The following is a 20,738-nucleotide window of genomic DNA, read 5'->3' as shown; positions in this document are numbered from 1 at the left end:
CCTCTGCTCCGCGGCGCGGTGACAGCACCCCGGGGTCAGCTGTGAGTGGAGAGGAGCCACTGCCGTAGTCTCGGAGGATGGCTCTTCCCGGCGTCGCTGCTGCTGCAGCAGGGTTTGTGTTTTTGCACCGCAGCACGGTGCAGAAGCCGAGGCGGCAGACCTCGCCCGAACCCCCGAGGGTGCATCCCGGCACCCTTCCGGCGCCCTGCGGACCCCCAGAGCTCCCAGGGGAGCGCGAGCAGCCCACCCCTCGCCGCCCCCCCGCCGCGCACGTGCGCTCCCGGGACAACAGCAGGCGAGGCCCGGGCGCGCCCCCGCCGCCCTCGGCCACGCGCGCGCTCCGCCCGCCCTCCTCGCGCGTGCTCGTGCCCGGGGGCCGCGGCCGCGCGCCTCTTCTCCCCGCTGCGGGCGTCGCGGGCGCAGGAGGAGGCGGAGCGCGGGAGGCGGAGGCCCGGCCCGGCGGCGGGCTCCAGCGGGCGCGCGCCGCGAGCGGGGCGGGGGCGCTGCGGGGGCTGCCCGGAGGCGGCGGGCTAGGGGCTCGGAGCCCAGGACCGCATCCCCGGGGCCGTCTCGGCCGGGGGAGGGCGATCGCGGTGAGGGTCGAAGGGAAGGAGGACTCCGAGGCCGCGGCCGGGAGCCCGGCGTCCCCGCCCCCGAGCCTGACGGGGCGGCGCGGCGGGATGAGGCGCTGGCGCAGGGGGCGCCCGGCCGAGCCCCCGCGGCTGCCCTGGGCGGCCAGGCGCTAAGCTCGGCGCGCGGGCGGCGCTCGGCGGCGGCGAGGATCGGGACCAGGACGAGGAAGAGGACGAGGAGGAGGAGGAAGGGGAGGGCGTCGGGCCCGGCGCCCCGCAGGGCAGACACGGAGCGGCGAGCGGGGCGCAGCGACGCCGCGGCGGCGCGGCGGGGCCGCGGGGCTCGGTAAGGCGGGGGCCGCGGGAGGGCCGGGGGCGCCAGTGACGTGGGCAGGCGCCGCAGGGAAGGGCTGGGGGGCCTGGCTTTCCTTTGGGGGAGAAATTCTTTTTAAAGTAAAGGTTCGGGATCGAATGTTCTTGGAAGGCCATCTCGGGTTTCCCCCTTCCTCCCCCTTCCACCCCCCAACCCGGCTCCCTCCTCGGCCTCCCGGGGCGGACCGCGATCGGGCCGCAGCCGCCCGCGCCCACCACTTCCCCGCGGCCTCGGCGGACCGGGCCGGGCGGTTCCCGGCCTGCTGCGGCGCTCCGGGCCCGAGGCACCGGGGCTCCGGGCGCCCTGACCGTGCCCGCTCCCCGCCGTGCTCGCTGTCGCGCCCGTGGAGTTTTCCCTCTCATCTTTCTAATTGGCTGAAGTTGCCTCTGCACATTGGACGGTGCTGGTGACTTTAGTGCCTTTTTCCTCCCTTGGTCTTCCCCGCCACCCCGTCCCCGTCTTGCCTTTCTCATTTTGGTGACTTGATTAAATATTCATGTTTAAAAATTTCTCAAACAGATGAACAGAAACGGTAGAGCGAGAAAGTCAAACCAGATTGCTTAGCTATGGTCTACTTCTTGACCCTTTATAACCCCGCATTCTCTGGCTGAAGCTTAAAGAAGGTGGACGGGAGGAGGCGACCCCAGGAGGATGCTTGGGTTCCAGTTTGATAGTTATCTTTTAGGAAATAGAATTTGGATAATTATAATTTTGATCTGCATGCAGAATTGCAATCTGCTTTTAAACTGCTTGGGGCACTGCATGATGTTACATGGATAGCTGGCAGCTGGGCCACATTGCATTGTTGTCAGCATCTCTTTTATTTTCCATTCTTTCAGAGTTTTACTTGGCACAGATTTAGACCTTTTAAGTCAATATGAATGGGAGTAACTTCTGATACATTGGTTGCTTTTGTCAACGTTGTCTATATTTGTATTTCTATTGGAAGAAGAAAAAGCATATGGTGCTAGAGTATTGTGGGTCTTAGCATCCAGAAAATATGCTAGTTTGAATCACTAATTAAATTTGTTGTAATATTTTTGGGTAGTGATGATTGTGATTCATTAATATATTTTTCTTTATTGGGTAAATTGGACTCTTAGAATATTGACATTTGATACTTGTACTTGAGAAATAGAAGCTTTAATTGCTGCTACAACATGACCTCAGAGTTTTTCCAGCACTCATTGGTGTGAATTCCTTTTTAACACTGCTGTTTGTGAAGATGGGATATTATGATGCTGTGATGTCCATTTTCAGGATTATCTGGAGTTGGCTTCATTCCTAAAATTTAGTGTGTGATGATTCTTCATAGAATAAGTCTCTAGAATGGCGTGAGGTTGGAACTGTGCTCTAGCCAGTTGTCTTCATACCATCGTCCCTATAGCAGTCGGTAGAATAAAGCAGCACTTTGGACAGAGACCTGTCCAGACCCAGCTGGGGTGGAAGCCCAGTTTACTGTATGGAGATGCACACTGAGGTGGCTGATAGGGTGTAAGTGGGCCACAGAGGAAGTGTTAGTTGGAAGAATCTTCTTTGGTTATGTAACTTTTTGTTTTCTAGGGAGAGACCAAGAAGTAGCCAGGCAGGCTCAACTGTCATTAGAGTCTTTGATGTTGGCTTGAGTTCCAGTAGTTATGTTCCTTTTATTTTCTTTTCCTAACCCCCACATCATTTTCCAATCACCACAAGCTATGCTACAGTTGGGCTCAGACTTTAATGGGAATTCATTCATCTCTATTTCTCTTTCTCTTAGTCTCTCTTTATTTTTTTAAAGATACTTTTGTGGATGTGGACCATTTTTAAAGTCTTTGTTGAATCTGTGACAGCACTGCTTCTGTTCTGTGTTTTGTTTTTTTGGCCACAAGGCATGTTGGATCTTAGCTCCCTGACCAGGAGTTGAACCAACACCCCCTGCATTGAAAGGCAAAGTCTTAACCACTGGACCACCAGGGAAGTCTCGTCTTAGTCCGTCTTTAGATTGACTTGTTCAGCAGTGCTTTCCCTTTCTGTGCTGGCCTTAGTGTGTTGTCTGCACAGTATACATAGATTCACTATTGACTGTAAATGCATCTGACGAATGTCAAGAATTAACAGCTGTTTTCTTCAGTAGACTTTGATAGCATAGGAAAATTGAATGAAATGAACTAAATGTTTTCATTGCTTTTAAAAATTATGACTAATAATTCTTGACAATCTTTAGCGTTTAACCGATTAATGTGAAATTTGATGTCTATGGAAGTAGTTAAGAGGCAGCAGGGACTTAAAATCAGGTTGTGGTTGCAGTTCTGCCACTTAGTAGCTGTGTGGCTTGGTCCCTGCTTTGGGCAAGTTATGTACATTTCTGAGCCTGTGTTTCTTAGGTGCAAAATTGGGATGGGGTTTCCCAGGTGGCTCATTGTTAAAGAATCTGCCTGCAATGCAGGAGACATAAGTTCCATCCCTGGATCAGGAAGATCCCTTGGAGAAGGAAATGGCAACCCATGCCAGTATTCTTGCCTGGAAATCCCATGGACAGAGGAGCCTGGTGGGCTACAGGCCATGGGGTCGCAAAAGAATTGGACACGACTTAGTGACTAAGCAACAACAAAAACAAAACGGGACATTGCAAGGAGGCTTGCATTGTCTTCCTTACAGAGAAGTCAGATGAAAAAAAGGGTTTGAAAATACTTTGTATTGCTTCTTATATTCATAACTATTACTGTCATTACCTGTAAACTTAGTGTTTAACTGTTTTAAATGTCTTAATACCAGTTTTTAAAAATGCACATAAGGAATGAGAATGTGTTCGATCTTTTTGAGTTCCAGAATTTTGTGATTCTGCCTCATTCTTAGGAAATCCATATGTAGTATCTACAGTTTTGGACTCAGAGTTTTTGATTATTTGGGTGCAGATGTTTAGTTTATTGAGACTTTGAGCTTCTGTAAAGTATCAGTTCCGAATATTAAAGGAGATTACAAGTTAGGAGTGTGAAAAGAGCTGTTTACTAAAATATGTTTTATATTTGTCTGCATTATTTAGGATAGACATTGACAAAATTCAGTATGTAGGCCAAATCTGGTCTGCAGCTTGTATTTTGGATGGCTTATGAACTAAGAATGATTCATTTTCAAATGGTAGAAAAAAATAAAAAGTATTTCATAATGTGCAAGTTACATAAAATTCAGATACTAGTGCTCATAAATAAAGTTTTGTTGGGATTATAGCCACACTTGTTTATGTAGTGTCTATGGCTGTATTGGCTGTACAACAGCAGGGTTGATTCCTTGCAACGGAGACAGTATGGCCTGCAGAGCCCTTTATAGAAAAAGTTTGCCAGTCTTTGCCTTATTGTTGTTGTTCATTCGCTAAGTTATGTCCTACTCGTTGTCTACCCATGGACTGTAGCCCCCCAGACTCCTCTGTCCATGGGGTTTCCCAGGCAAGAATCCTGATGTGGGTTATCATTTCCTTCCTCAGGGGATCTTCCCGACGCAGGGATCAAACCTGTGTCTCTTGCATCGGCAAGCGGATTCTTTACCACAGAGCCACCAGAAAGCCCTGTTTTTGCTTTAGGACATAAAATTTTTGCTCTGCTTAGCACAAGCATGGTTTCCTGTCATAGCATTATAGGGATTAGGACCCCTGGAAAGGTACTGATTTTTGCTTTGGAGTCAGACAGACTTGTGTTTGAATGTCAGCTGTGATATAAACTTTAATCCTGGACAAACAAATTAACATCTTGGTATTTCAGGTACCTCCTTTGTAATCAGAGAATATAGAATCTGTCTTAGAAGATTGTAGTGATGGTTAAATGAAATGTTACATGTGAAGGCTTAATACGATATTGTTGTTCAGTCGATCAGTCGTGTCCGACTCTTTGCAACCCCACGGACTGCAGCATGCCAGGCTTCCCTGTCCTTCACCATCCCGCAGAGCCTGCTCAAACTCATGTCCATTGAATTGTGATGCTATATACGTTATAGGCATTTAATAAGTACATAGTAAGTTATAGATGATGGTGATCATGAATTCTAGTGTAAACAATACGCCTAAAATGTTGTACATCACCTTGCCCCAGTATTATAGAGTTGTTCTTCTGAGTGGTATGTTACTTGTTACCGAATTTTTTCCTTTACTGAAACCATTAGTTTAGTAAACAGCTGATAAATGGAATAATTTGAGAAATCTCTCGTATGTTGTACTGTATTTTTATTAATCCCTTGCTTATTTAGATGATTAAGAATGGGTGGAAAGATAATTCTGCTCTGTTTTTCAAAGATCTTGGTTCTTGATAATTTCTTGGTACTAATGTATGTTTGCAAGCTGAACTTAAATATTGGTTCTATTTTGGTTTTGGTATTTCCTATTTTCTGTTTTTTTGAAAAAGATATTTAGGAAAAGAACATTACATTAGGCCAGGGTTAGGTGACTTCTTTTAATGTGTGTGACACCCTTTAAGTCTAATTTAGGATTTGCGTTAGCATCTCTATAATAGCCTCTTCAGAGGTGGAATAATAAAACTTAATATTTTTTCCATAAAGATAGGCCTAGTGTACTTTCTAGAAGCTTCGTTGTTAAGCTTCTTTCTGAAATATTTGGTTTAAGTTATCTTACTGTGGATAAATTGGATGTACTTCCCAGCTTCAAATGCTGGTTTATTTAACATTAATCCCAAACTTGGAGTGAGCAAATAAACAAAGGCTATTGTTCTAACTGAGTCAAACAGAACAGGGCTGGGGCCACTGTGGCTCTTGCCATCCTACAAATAGTGCAATTTCACACCTTGGGTGTTCTTTACAGGCCGAGGGATAATCCCAGGGAGACCTCTGGAGGGTGCTGCTGATGTCCCCATGCTGTCCTTGGGGGGTGGGCAGAGGGCCTTTCATCAAACTGCAGAGCTGCAGCCCCTGGAAAACAACACTTGTGGCCCCATAGAAACAGTAGAGACCTAAACAAGACCTTCCATCTCAAGGAGACAGGATTTTCTTTTGATGTTAAAGCATATAAACAACAAAATCAACCAGAGAATTCCTGTTTGAAGAGGTGAAGACTGAGCGGGAATATTCACCATGGTAGCAAAATGTAAAGATTTGGTAAAACAGATGTTTGCAGGTTCATAGTATACCTGAAAAGGGGGCTTCCTTGGTATTTACAGGAGGTGTTTTAGGTAGGTAAAAGGAAGTGAGAAATGAGGTGTTTGGTTTAATTTCTCATATGTAATTTATGAACCAGAATGTTCAGAGTGGAAGTAGAATTCTGATTTTCAGGGAGATTGCATCCATTTACTACTTTATTTTATGTCCTGGATCATAGTAGACATTAGTTTCAGAGCCTGTGGAGATGGAAAGCCCCGAGAGAAAAGGCACGCGTGGCCCATGCCCCCTGGACACGGTGTGATAGGGGTACGTTGTCTCTGCTACCAAAGATAGGCACCGCGCTCTGGGGAGGAGCTCTGAAATAGACATTCCATTCCTTTGCCCTTGAGATAGTATTAATAAAATCCTTATTTTGTGGGGTTCAGCCTTGTGGTCCTGAGCAGGCCATGTGATTGCCCTGTTTTTATCCCATTGTGTGTAGGATGGAAGTAGTAATTCCTGTTCTCTTTTTATTGGAGAGTTATATGGTGGAAAGACTCTCAAGATGAGTAGGATTTTCAGTGACTGAAGAACACATTATGTGAACTTTAGTAATTACCCGGTTTATCAAGGGCAGGCAAAAAAGATAAGGAAGCTTTAGCAGAGAAAGGAGATTTGAACTTGAAGTCAGAGGACCTGGGTTCTCGTCTTGGCTCTCCTGTAAATAAATCTGTGCCTTTGCACCAGTAATTTATCTTGCTAAAAACCTCATTTTCCTTATATCTGTTGATGAAATGAGGGGTCAAACTAGAGGTCTCTAAGATTCTTTGTTGCTCCCAAATTCCATAATTCTCCGATTTTTTTTTTTTTTTAAAGTAGGGACTATCCTCTAGCACTTCCCCAGTTTCCATTGATCTTCTACCTGAGGAGAGCCTGGCAAACAGTGGTCTTCAGGACTTAGTGACAGTCCTGCTCTGGTAGGGTACAGGAAACCAAATGTCTTTCTCAGTGAACTGAAAAGTATCAATTGAGTACAAGTGAGGGTTTTTTTTCATACCACACTAAATGCAGTGGAGCCTAGGTATGAAAGAAGTTGGCATCGAGTCTCTTCCCTTAGAAAGTGTTCCATTCCATTGGGAAGATAAACTATATTATGAAGAAGAATATTATGAAAGAGTGGACAAGGAACAGTGGGATAATCATCCCTGATCTAGCAGTGGCCATTCATGGACTTGGGTGTACTTTTGGAGAGGATGATTTGTGGCCTTGGACATTTGTAAAATAAACTTTTTAGACTGCCTTAAGCTCTGAAATTTGGTCATATTCTCCTTGAAAGAGCAGCAGCATCTTTGAATCAGCCTGTTAGGAGAAAGAATCAGCCTGTTAGGTAGGAGACAACTCAAGTGAGAACTGTTCAATCCAGGCCAGATTTTTATACTCATTCTATGTGATTATTTGATTTACTAGATAGAAGGAAGGGATTACTCTAATTTTCTGGAAATGCATTCAAGGGGCAACAATTCTTCTGAAAAGTCAAGCATGTGAGAAGTGACAGGAGACTCAACGTGTCTCTGCTTCTGGGCAATAACTCTGAGCCCTGGATCTCATTTCCCGCTTCTTAAAGGCTTTTACTCCTGCCATTATTTTTTCCTTTAAATTATCATTCTCTGCTTACTGGATCATCTCTTTTAGTATGCAGACGTGCCCTATATTACTTGCAGCAGTGATGATTAATTGTTCACCAGATGCCACTCTCTTCAGCTTCATTTCAGTAATAGGGCCCTCAGGTTTTATCTGGCACATGGATGCCCAGCTGGACTGCATTTCCTAGCCTCCCTCTTACACGTGGATGTGACCACATGATAAAGTTTGGGTAACTGGATAATGACCAGAAGTACTGTGAGCAATTTTTGTGTCAGGGCCTTAGAAAGGAACAGTGAGTTGCTTTCTGCTTGCTCTTGCTTTCTGCTTTCCTCTTGCTGCCTTTCTGCCAGGAGAATATAGTACTGGTACGTGTTAATTCAACCGTGCAGTTGAGAGCAATACTTTAGGAGGAGGTGGATCAGTAAGATGGGTCCTTGGATGATCTTATAGAGCAGAACCACCTACTACTGTTCACTTTTCTCTGGATGGTTAAGTGAGAAAGGAATACAGTTTTGTCTTGTTGGAGCCACTAATACCTTAACAGGTATTAGAATAAATCGCCTCTGTTAAACCATCCTCTCTCCTCTACCTTATGATTCCCTTCAGCTATTGCCCAATTTCTTTGTTCCATTTTGCAACAGGAGAGGTTTATGTTTGCTTTGTCCACTTCCTTACCACTGATTCTCTCTTTAGCCTGATCTGTTTGAGCTCTTGTTCTCTGGAGGCTGTCATGCCTTGACCTGCCCAGGGATTCGATCTCTAGGAGGCTGTCATGCCTCAGCCTGCCTGGGGATCTGCACCCTGACCTCGGGACGCCTGGCTCTCAGGTTGCAGCAGTACTGGGTAGGATAAGCTTCAGAAAGACTCACCCCTAAGGAGGTCCACCCATGGAAATTGAAGGAGGCCAAGGCCCAGGAGCAGAGAAAGCAATGGCAACCCACTCCAGTATTCTTGCCTGGAAAATCCCATGGACAGAGGAGCCTAGTAGGCTGCAGTCCATGGGGTCACTAAGAGTGACACGACTGAATGACTTCACTTTCACTTTCTCCACTCACTGGCATTGCTTTTAATCAAGGCTGCAGTGACTTGTATCTTGTCAAAGCCAGAGGTCATGCAACATCTGTGTCTTACTGACCTCTCATCAGCGTTTCCCATTGGCCGACTATTTTCTCTGACCTCATAGCTACTCATTCTCTGTCTTTTTTGCAGCTTATCTCTGCCTACCTCCCCCTCTAAAATTTGGAGTGTCCCTGAGCTCTCCTGATTTCATCCATTTTCATGGTTTCAGATACTGTTTATATGCCGAAGGGGCTCAGATTCCTATCTCTGGTACTGATTTCTGGAGCTCTAGACTCGTCATCTAAGGCCATTCCTGTACCTTGATGTCTCATGAACCAAGCAGAACTGTGAATTATGCTTTCTTTCGTCCACTCCTCCCTCCACTTCTCCCACGTCTTCACTGTTTGAACTGAAGTGGCCACACTGTCTACCCAGTTGTGCAGGCTCTGAGGTCATCCTCCATTTTTTCCTTCTCATGTTAATAAGTCCCATCAACTCCACCTTCAGAATACAAACTGGACCTGACTGTGTCTCAGTTTTTTCATGGTTAACACCTAGGCTAGCTGCCTTTGTCCTCTGGAAAGTTATCTATAGACTTCCCTGCCTCTGTCCTTGCCTTCGTCCCCTGTGCTCCGCCTACGTGTCCCCCACCTTCCTCCCACTCCTGTCCCCTGGTTACTCAGGATCTTTTCAGTGATTCCATAGTTTTACCATTTCCACAGTGTCTTATAGTTGGAACCTTACAGTATGTAGCTTTTCAATTAGCTTCTTTCACTTCGTAATAAATACTTAAGTGTCTTCCATGTCTTTTCATGGGTTGATATCTTATTTCTTTATCAGCCCAGTTCAGTCACTCAGTCATGTCCAACTCTTTGTGACCCCATGGACTGCAGCATGCCAGGCCTCTCTGTCCATCACCAACTCCTGGAGTTTACTCAGACTCATGCCTATTGGGTCGGTGATGCCATCCAGCGATCTCATCCTCTGTCGTCCCTTCCTCCTCCTGCCCTCAATCCTTCCCAGTATCAGGGTCTTTTCCAATGAGCCAGTTCTTCACATAAGGTGGCTAAAGTATTGGAGTTTCAGTTTCAGCATCAGTCATTCCAATGAATACTCAGGACTGATTTCCTTTAGGATGGACTGGTTGGATCTCCTTGCAGTCCAAGGGACTCTCAAGAGTCTTCTCCAACACCACAGTTCAAAAGCATCAATTCTTCAGCACTCAGCTTTCTTTACAGTCCAACTCTCACATCCATACATGACCGCTGGAAAAACCATAACCTTGACTAGATGGACCTTTGTTGGCAAAGTAATGCCTCTGTTTTTGAATATGCTGTCTAGGTTGGTCATAACTTTTCTTCTAAGGAGCAAGCATCTTTTAATTTCATGGCTGTAGTCACCATCTGTAGTGATTTTGGAGCCCCCCAAAATAAAGTCTGTTGCTGTTTCCACTGTTTCCCCATCTATTTCTCATGAAATGATGGTACCAGATGCCATGATCTTCATTTTCTGAATGTTGAGTTTTAAGGCAACTTCTTCACTCTGCTCTTTCACTTTCATCAAGAAGCTCTTTAGTTCTACTTCCCTTTCTGCCATAAGGGTGGTGTCATCCACATATCTGAGGTTATTGATATTTGTCCCAGCAATCTTGATTCCAGCTTGTGCTTCCTCCAGGCCAGTGTTTCTCATGATGTACTCTGCATATCAGTTAAATTAGCAGGGTGACAATATACAGCCTTGATGTACTTCTTTCCCTATTTGGAACCAGTCTATTGTTCCATGTCCAGTTCTAACCGTTGCTTCCTGACTTGCATACAGATTTCTAGAGCGGCAGGTCAGGTGGTCTGGTATTCCCATCTCTTTAAGAATTTTCTACAGTGCTCTTTATTTTTAGCACTGAGTAATATTCCTTTGTTAGGACATCTTGATTGCTTCCAGGTTTTGGCAGTAATGAATGAAACTGCTATAAACATCCATGTTTTTTGTAGATAGGAGTTTTCAGCTCTTTGGGGTAAGTACCAAGGAGGGTGATTCTAGGATGGTATGATAAGCATGATTTTGAATGAGAGTTCCTATTGCCCCACATCCTTGCCGGCACTTGGTGGTATGAGCGTTCTGGATTTTGGCCATTCTAACAGATGTATAGTGGATGATGCTCCTTTTCATCCCTTGACCGAGCTAAGCATGTACCTCTTCAGCGATCTACAAGGAAGGATGGAACGTACTTCCTTCAGATCTTCTCATGGCTCTCTTCTGCTGCCCCAGTGAGGCCTTTATGCTTACCTGTGTACAGGCAGTGTCACAGGCTCTGTCTTCTTTATTACCTCATTTTATTTTCTTCATTCAGTTTGCATTTATTTGCTTTTATCTTACATTTATAACCCCATTTTCTGCAAGCTGTTTGAGAGGCCTGGACTCTGTCTAGATATGTGTTGTATCCTTAGTATTTCTGTAGAGTATGTATTTGTTGGTGCCAGAGAGGTGTCATCCATCGTGGGGACAGATGACAAGGTTTTCAGTGATAATGATAAATCATAGGACCCCAGGAGCAGCAGGGAAGAAGGTTCTGACTTCTTGGAGGATAGAGAAGTCCCTCGAGACAAGGCTGCTCTGGTCTTTAAGCAATTAATATGGTAGAATGGAGGAATTTACTTCAGTTTTTGTGAGGAGGCGAATGACAAGAGTGAGCTGATAGCAGGGACTTTTTAATAGAGAAAGGATGCTTCAGAGTTTAGCTTCCATTTGCCTGTGTCTCAAAGCACTTGTCTCTGTATATAGAGCTACCCATTCACACTGCAGTTACATAGGCTTCTTGGGCAAATGTGGTCTTTGCCTTTTCTCAGGATCAGAGTTCCTTCCACATTATTGTTGGAAGAGCAGCACGTACCCTCTGCTTCTGTATTTTCGGTGTCTGACTTGTTACTCACCTGACAGCCCAGTTCTTTTTGAAAAAAATTTATATATTTTTACTAATGTATGCTGCTGCTGCTGCTAAGTCGCTTCAGTCGTGTCCAACTCTGTGCGACCCCATAGACGACAGCCCACCAGGCTTCCCCGTCCCTGGGATTCTCCAGGCAAGAACACTGGAGTGGGTTGCCATTTCCTTCTCCAATGCATGAAAGTGAAAAGTGAAAGTGAAGTTGCTCAGTCGTGTCCGACTCTAGTGACCCCATGGACTGCAGCCTATAAGGCTCCTCTGTCATGGGATTTTCCAGGCAAAAGTACTGGAGTGGGGTGCCGTTGCCTTTATAGTGTTGTATTAATGACTGCTGTACAGCAGAGTGACTCAGTTATACATATATGTGTGCATTCTTTTTTCTGTTCTTTTTCATTGTGGTTTATCACACGATACTGAATATAGTTCCCTGTACTATACAGTATGACCTTGTTGTTGCCCAAATCTTTTTATTTTTTTAATTAAAAAATATTTTTTTGGGGGGGCTGTGCCGGGTCTTTGTTGCAGCATGTGGGATCTAGTTCCCTAATCAGGGATCGAACCCTGGGGCCTCTGCACTGGGAATACGGAGTCTTAGCCACTTGACCACTAGGGAAGTCGCCCAGTCCTTTTTAAAAGGAATTCTTACTGTTTAACATTCTTCGTTGTATTAGAGTGGAATGTACCTGGCTTCGTTTCCAGCACCACACAGATCTGTTCTGTTTTTCACATGATGGCCTTCAGTTGTCATGTGAAAAATGGCTGGTTCTTTGATCTTCCCACTAACTTTTTTTCTTCCCAGGCTAAATGTACTTATTTTCTTCAACTGTTCCTCATGTGACTGAGCTCCTTTTGCAGGCCCATCCCCAGCATTTCTGGAACTCGGGCAAGAATACAAATGGAAGTCTGTATGCTGTATGTCTAAACATTTGCACAGTATTAATCAGGTGAACTGATACAGATGTTCCATTGCGTACCTTACCAAAGACAACTTTGTAATGACCTACATCTGGGTCACAGAGGGAATTCTCTGACTCCTGGGAGTTCTTTTCCACACCTTGGTAAAGGGCAGGTACCCGTCTGCCTCCAGGCTCCTGGCATGAGGGACTTTACATGTACGTATGTGTGGGCACTTGAAACCATGCATGCCTGTACCCCTTTCAGATAGCATCTCTTTGATCATCCCTGGGCCCAGGGGATGTAAATACTGATGGTGTGGTCATCTGCTGTTGGGAGGGTCCACTCAGGGAAGAAGCCTGAGCAAACCCTAGAAGTAGTCAGGAAATTCTGGGGTCCTGGTAAGAAGAGGGCTGGGTGTGTGAACTGCAGTTGGGCATACCTTTTAGTTTAGGTCCTGAGAACAGTTGGCCCCACGGTAAAGGGAGTTGGTCAGCGGGTACCCCACGTCCAATGTAGTACTGTTGTGTCGTTATCAGATTCTGGTCTTGATTCTGTTTCCCAGAGCCGTTTATTGTGGAAAAAGTTAAATTCCCTCTTAACAATGTTCCAAACTAGACATTGCGTTTTAATTAGAGCTCCCTAACTGGCGTGCCAGACAAGACTAAATATGTTACAGATAGGGCAGAAACATTTCCTCATTCCTTGGAGAGGATTGTCAGCGACGACAGAGGCAAGCGCGTCTCCTGACCTCTGGTGACCCCTGCAGCCGGGCTCACTTGCCGCAGCGTGCCCATATCAGCGCTGTCTTCTTCGTGTGTCCTGAGCGCCGAAGACAGAGAAAGCCTGCTCTGGACTGCTGTCGGGTGACTGCAGGGCTCACGGCATAAAGCGTTTACCTATGGCTTCGAGAGCATTTCTATCAGCATCAATATCTGGTCCTCCTGACAGTGTTGGAAGTGTCAAAGTAGGTTTGTGCCCTTCTTATTAATGAGGATATAGATCCAGGTTAAGTGGCTTAGTGTAGCTACACATTCTCACTCAAGTAGGACAGTTGAAACTAGAACTCCATTCTTCTGACTCTTATTCTGGTATATTCTCTCTACTAACCCAAATTCCTTTTCTTGTACTATTTTTTTTTTGGACAGCCTATCACTTCTGATTCATGTAGGGCATGCAGGCAGTTGCATTTTTTAGAGTTTTTCTGTCCCAACTTCTGTTGTCTCCCTTTATTGTTACTTATTAACCTAAAGATTCAACTTGACAGTCCCTATTAAGTGGTATCATTTTTATCAGATTCAAACAGTTCATCCAGTGTCTTGCCACTTAATTGTGTATTATCCATTTTGATGGCTCTCTGCTCTGGATTCGTGTCATATTTAGTTGTTCCAGTGATGCTTGTCTGAAATGGTCACCCCGAGTTGTTTATAAAAGGTTAGATTACATTAAAGTGGGAAAATGTACAGTACATTATAGAAATATATCTTTTCTAAACTAGTTATGATTTTTAAAAAAAGGTTCTGGGATATAAGTGTAAATTCACTTCTCTTTTTATTTAGTGACCATTTTTCATTGATCTTTACAAATGTTATTTTATTTAAACCTCAGGAATTTGTGGTCACTTACTCAAATGCTGGGATGATTTAGAATTCAAATCTAGGTCTGTTTAACCTCAAAGTATCTGTGTGTTTTCTTAGCACTAGTCTATGAATAATGAGAAATAATTTCTAAACATTTAACTTGAGCCTGAGAAAGGGATGTTTCCCAGATTCATATTCTTACATTTGGAGTAAGTTAATTCTCTGTTCAGTTCAGTTCAGTTGCTCAGTCGTGTCCTACTCTTTGTGACCCCATGGACCACAGCACGCCAAGGCCTCCCTGTCCATCACCAACTCCCGGAGTTCACTCAGACTCACGTCCATTGAGTTGGTGATGCCATCCAACCATCTCATCCTCTGTCGTCCCCTTCTCCTCCTGCCCTCAATCTTTCCAGCAATAGGGTCTTTTCAAATGAGTCAGCTCTTTGCATCAGGTGGCCAAAGTTTTGGAGTTTCAGCTTTAATATCAGTCCTTCCAATGAACACTCAGGACTGATCTCCTCTAGGATGGACTGGTTGGATCCCCTTGCAGTCCAAGGGACTCTCAAGGGTCTTCTCCAACACCGCAGTTCAAAAGCATCAGTTCTTCGTTACTCATGCACAGAACAGGCTTCCTCACCAACCCCTCTCCCCACCAAATGTGAATAGTGCCGAGTTGAGAAGCCCTGCTCTGAAGATTCTAAGTAGTCAGGGTTTTACTTTGAATATGTGTGCTTGTGTATTTAACCAACCCCATCATGGTGATAGGTCCTCGAATGTATGAGAGAGAATTTATCAAACTCCCCACTTGGGGACAGGTTTTCAATGACATTAGAGCATGATGTTTATTCAATTGTGCTGCTTCTAGAGAATCTGGGATTTAATGCCGAAGGCTTCCTGAGTGATGAAAGGTTAGGCTTTTTATATTTAATGCTTACTTTTATTAGAACTGTTGATGGGTGAAAGAAAGTGAAAGTTGCTCAGTCATGTCCGACTCTTTGCGACCCCATGGACTATACAGTCCATGGAATTTTCCAGGCCAGAATACTGGAGTGGGTAGCTGTTCCCTTCTCCAAGGAATCTTCCCAACCCAGGCATCGAACCCAGGTCTCCCGCATTGCAGGCGCAACTGAGCCACCAAACGTGAAATATATGATACCAACCTGGCAGTTAGGTATTGACCTACTAACCAACATAACTTCTCTGAGGAGTTGTGTTTATTGGTTAAAGCACAGATTTGGAGGGGTGGTTGCTTAGCATTCTAAAACCAGGTTTCTTTTCCCTTGTTATTGAGTTCCGAGGCATGACTGGAATATCATTGCAGCACCTTTCCGATTTCTTCACATTACTTTTACCAGGCTTGATTTTGTGTTGCTTTGTTCTAGACTGCCGAAACCATGTCCTTAAACTAATGTTTCATTGTATTCACTCTAACTGATCAAGAGCCATCAGAGGTTCTGTCTTCCTACTATACTTATTAAGTGCTCTTGTTCCTATATTTACTGATCTCTCTTGCTTTATTTTCAAGGAAAGTCTTTTTTTCTTTTTAAATAATCCTCAATTCACAGTTCAGTGTCACTAAATTATACATGTCTGTCTTATTAATATCAGTAGCTACTGTTACTAACATTTATTTATTATTGATATGCCAGACTGTTATAAGCTCCTTACATACATTATCTGCTTTATCATCACAGTTGCCTCATGAAGTAGTTACTCATACTTTTTTTTTTAATTATGGTAAAGTTTATGTAATAATTTACCATTTTAACTGTTTTTAGCTGTCCAGTACATTCACTGGATATACAATTTACGTATATTCACATTGTTGTGAAACATCTCCAGAACATTTTCATCCTGCAAAACTAACAGTCCCTGCCTATTAAAGAATGCCCCGTTTCTGCCTCCTGCAGCCCCTGGTCCCCACTATTCTAAGCATCCTTTCAGTTTTTATGAACTTGACTACTTTGGATCCCTCATATCAGTGGAGTCACACACTGTTGGTCTTTTAGTCACTGACCTCTTTCACTTAGCATAATGTCCTCAAGGTTCAACCATGCTGTAGCATGTGACAAGATCTCCTTTCTTTTTAAGGCTGAATAATATTCCATTGTATGTATATGTCACATTTTGTTGATTCCTTCATCCTTTGAGGGGCGCTTGGGTTGCTTCTGTCTCTTGGCAGTTGTGAATGCTGCTGCTGTGAACGTGGATTTGCAAATACTGCTTTGAGATCTTGTTTTCACTTGTTTTGTATGTATACCCAGGAGTAAGATTTCTGGATCATGTTGTTATTTAGTCCCTGAGTCATGTCTGACTCTTTGTGACCTCATGGACTGTAGCCCACCAGGCTCCTCTGTCCATGGAATTTTCCAGGCAAGAATACTGGAGTGAGTTGCCATTTCCTTCTCCAGGAGATCTTCTGTGTGTGAAGTGGTATCTTACTGTGGTTTTGATTTGCATTTGCTTAGTGCTAGTGATGCTGAGGATTATTTTCAGAAACCTGTTGTCAGTTTTTGTATCATCTTGGAGAAATATATTCAAGTCCTTTGTCCATTTTTTCTTTTTAGTTTTTTGGCCGTGTACATGGCATGTGGGATCTTAGTTCCTCAGATCAGATCAGATCAGATCAGTCGCTCAGTCGTGTCCAACTCTTTGCAACCCCATGAATCGCAGCACGCCAGGCCCCCCTGTCCATCACCAACTCCCAGAGTTCACTCAGACTCACGTCCATCGAGTCAGTGATGCCATCCAGCCATCTCATCCTCTGGCGTCCCCTTCTCCTCTTGCCCCCAATCCCTCCCAGCATCAGAGTCTTTTCCAATGAGTCAACGCTTCGCATGAGGTGGCCAAAGTACTGGAGTCCTTCCAAAGAAATCCCAGGGCTGATCTCCTTCAGAATGGACTGGTTGGATCTCCTTGCAGTCCAAGGGACTCTGAAGAGTCTTTTCCAACACCACAGTTCAAAAGCATCAATTCTTCAGTGCTCAGCCTTCTTCACAGTCCAACTCTCACATCCATACATGACCACAGGAAAAACCATAGCCTTGACTAGACGAACCTTTGTTGGCAAAGTAATGTCTCTGCTTTTGAATATGCTATCTAGGTTGGTCATAACTTTCCTTCCAAGGAGTAAGCATCTTTTAATTTCATGGCTGCAGTCCCCATCTGTAGTGATTTTGGAGCCCCCCAAAATAAAGTATGACACTGTTTCCACTGTTTCCCCATCTATTTCCCATGAAGTGACCGGACCAGATGCCACGATCTTCGTTTTCTGAATGTTGAGCTTTAAGCCAACTTTTTCACTCTCCACTTTCACTTTCATCAAGAGGCTTTTTAGTTCCTCTTCACTTTCTGCCATAAGGGTAGTGTCATCTGCATATCTGAGGTGATTGATATTTCTCCCAGCAATCTTGATTCCAGCTTGTGTTTCTTCCAGTCCAGCGTTTCTCATGATGTACTCTGCATATAAGTTAAATAAGCAGGGTGACAATATACAGCCTTGATGTACTCCTTTTCCTATCTGGAACCAGTCTGTTGTTCCATGTCCAGTTCTAACTGTTGCTTCCTGACCTGCATACGAATTTCTCAAGAGGCAGGTCAGGTGGTCTGGTCTTCCCATCTCTTTCAGAATTTTCCACAGTTTCTTGTGATCCACACAGTCAAAGGCTTTGGCATAGTCAATAAAGCAGAAATAGTTGTTTTTCTGGAACTCTCTTGCTTTTTCCATGATCCAGCGGTTGTTGGCAATTTGATCTCTGGTTCCTCTGCCTTTTCTAAAACCAGCTTGAACATCAGGAAGTTCATGGTTCACATATTGCTGAAGCCTGGCTTGGAGAATTTTGAGCATTACTTTACTAGCATGTGAGCTGAGTGCAATTGTGTGGTAGTTTGAGCATTCTTTGGCATTGCCTTTCTTTGGGATTGGAATGAAAACTGACCTTTTCCACCAGTCCTGTGGCCACTGCTGAGTTTTCCAAGTTTGCTGGCATATTGAGTGCAGCACTTTCACAGCATCATCTTTCAGGATTTGGAATAGTTCAACTGGAATTCCATCACCTCCACTAGCTTTGTTCATAGTGATGCTTTCCAAGGCCGACTTGACTTCACATTCCAGGATGTCTGGCTCTAGGTCAGTGATCACACCATCGTGATTATCTGGGTCGTGAAGATCTTTTTTGTACAGTTCTTCGTGTATTCTTGCCATCTCTTCTTAATATCTTCTGCTTCTGTTAGGTCCATACCATTTCTGTCCTTTATCGAGCCCATCTTTGCATGAAATGTTCCTTTGGTATCTCTGATTTTCTTGAAGAGATCCCTAGTCTCTCCCATTCTGTTGTTTTCCTCTGTTTCTTTGCATTGATCGCTGAAGAAGGCTTTCTTATCTCTTCTTGCTGTTCTTTGAAACTCTGCATTCAGATATTTATATCTTTCCTTTTCTCCTTTGCTTTTCACTTCTCTTCTTTTCACAGCTATTTGTAAGGCCTCCCCAGACAGCCATTTTGCTTTTTTTGCATTTCTTTTCCATGGGGATGGTCTTGATCCCTGTCTCCTGTACAACGTCACGAACCTCATTCCATAGTTCATCAGGCACTCTATCTATCAGATCTAGGCCCTTAAATCTATTTCTCACTTCCACTGTATAATCATAAGGGATTTGATTTAGGTCATATCTGAATGGTCTAGTGGTTTTCCCTACTTTCTTCAATTTCAGTCTGAATTTGGCAATAAGGAGTTCATGATCTGAGCTACAGTCAGCTCCTGGTCTTGTTTTTGCTGACTGTATAGAGCTTCTCCATCTTTGGCTGCAAAGAATATAATCAATCTGATTTTGGTGTTTACCATCTGGTGATGTCCATGTGTAGAGTCTTCTCTTGTGTTGTTGGAAAAGGGTGTTTGTTATGACCAGTGCATTTTCTTGGCAAAACTCTATTAATCTTTGCCCTGCTTCATTCCGTATTCCAAGGCCAAATTTGCCTGTTACTCCAGGTGTTTCTTGACTTCCTACTTTTGCATTCCAGTCCCCTATAATGAAAAGGACATCTTTTTTGAGTGTTAGTTCTAAAAGGTCTTGTAGGTCTTCATAGAACTGTTCAACTTCAGCTTTTTCAGCAGGGATCAAACCCATGCCCCCTGCAGTGGAAGTGCAGAATCTTAACCATGGGACTGCTGGGGAGGTTACTGCCCACTTTTAAAAATAAAGTTTTTTGTAGTTGACTTGGCATTATATATTCTGAATATCAATCTCTTCCCAGATACATGGTTTCAGATATTTTCTTCCATTCTGTGGGTGGCCTTTTCAGTCTGTCCATAGTATCCTTTGATGGGCCACAGTGTTTAATTTTGATGAAGAGACGGAAACAAAAAAAATGCTTGGTTTTTACTGGCTTTCTATCTTTTAGCATTACTATCTAACCAAAATAGAGGCCTAAGCTTCAGCATATGGAGAGCTGAGTTCATGTAACTGTAGCTGATCTGTTTATAGGCTAACCTCTTGGAAGTTAGAAAGGAAAGGCCTGAAACAGGAGAAGGGGTTTAGAAAATCCTTTAGCTTAGTCTTAGCTAGATTAGTGATACGAAAAATATTATGGTATTCTTAGTGTTTAGGATTAGGGACTTTAGCAGAAGTGGAAAAAAAGAAACATTTGGTTAAATGAGCTGATAAAGGCCCTGGTGGTTTAGAAATATTTGAGTTACTGAAGTTCATGCAACAGGATCTGGAATAACTTTCCTGTTACATTAGACCCTCTACCTTTGCGTAGCCCTGTTCAGAGCCCCCCCATCCTCCATTTCAACAGTATTTCTGTATTCCTGTGATCTCTGTTATATGCATTTCTTTTTGCTTCTTTCAGCTGTATTCCTTTCCAGTGTATGCTCATTAAACTTTTTTAAAAATGAGATTGGACTCATTTGCTCTGAGGACTGTGGTGTTTAGCATACTCTTGGGGGCTCAGTAAATTTTCAGAAGTATGTTCAGCCTTCTAGAGTATTTGCCTCCATTAGAAACAGTTACAGAAAGTTTTCTTGGTGGAGGAAACTGTCTCTTATCTTGGTACTGGCAAAGTCCTTCCTGCATCATGCTTCAGTTGATGTGTTCATTTAGTTCTCAGCTCTGCTGCTAAAAAATTTTTCTTAAAAAGAAATTTTTTTTTCTTTAAAGTTGTTCATGTAATTCCCTTTTTGATTACTTATTGGTTGATTTTTTGGTAATTATTTTTCTGATTATTCAGCTATAATAGTATAAGAATAGATTTTGGAGGTTGCTGTTAGCACATAAAAGTAATAAGAATTTATTTAAACATTGTTTTTAAAAGGACAGTTTTAACAATTAAATGTTTAACTTTAATGCTTAAAAAGTTGTGCAGGTATATGCATAAAGGTAAAATTACTTATAGTCTAAATTATAATACCATATTTATATTATTTTTCCTAACATAGTTTAGACTCTTCTGTTGTAAAATAAATTTTGTAACTTTGAGATTTCTTATTTAGATATATTTATTATCACATTTTAAGAAAGAACTTTAGACTTGTAACTCTATATAAAAGCCCATAATAAATTTCTTTACTTTTTACCATGCGGGTATGATTTAAAATAGAGAAAGGCAACAGGGATGAGAAAA

General features: G+C 43.5%; 1 protein-coding gene across 1 annotated transcript in view; it reads left to right on the top strand.

Annotated features, from left to right (window-relative positions):
• The first annotated feature begins 833 nt into the window (after nucleotides 1-833).
• Nucleotides 834-20,738, top strand: part of ARHGAP32 (Rho GTPase activating protein 32) — a 205,304-nt gene continuing 185,399 nt past the window's right edge. Inside the window, exon 1 of the mRNA XM_024987025.2 lies at nucleotides 834-918. The gene's annotated coding sequence lies outside the window, so the exon portion shown is untranslated. The remainder of the gene's footprint in view (nucleotides 919-20,738) is intronic.

The sequence above is a fragment of the Bos taurus genome, chromosome 29 (assembly GCF_002263795.3).
Source record: "Bos taurus isolate L1 Dominette 01449 registration number 42190680 breed Hereford chromosome 29, ARS-UCD2.0, whole genome shotgun sequence".
Lineage (NCBI taxonomy): Eukaryota > Metazoa > Chordata > Mammalia > Artiodactyla > Bovidae > Bos > Bos taurus.
Note: the sequence above shows the minus strand (reverse complement) of the source record. Positions and strands in the feature narration are given on the sequence as shown.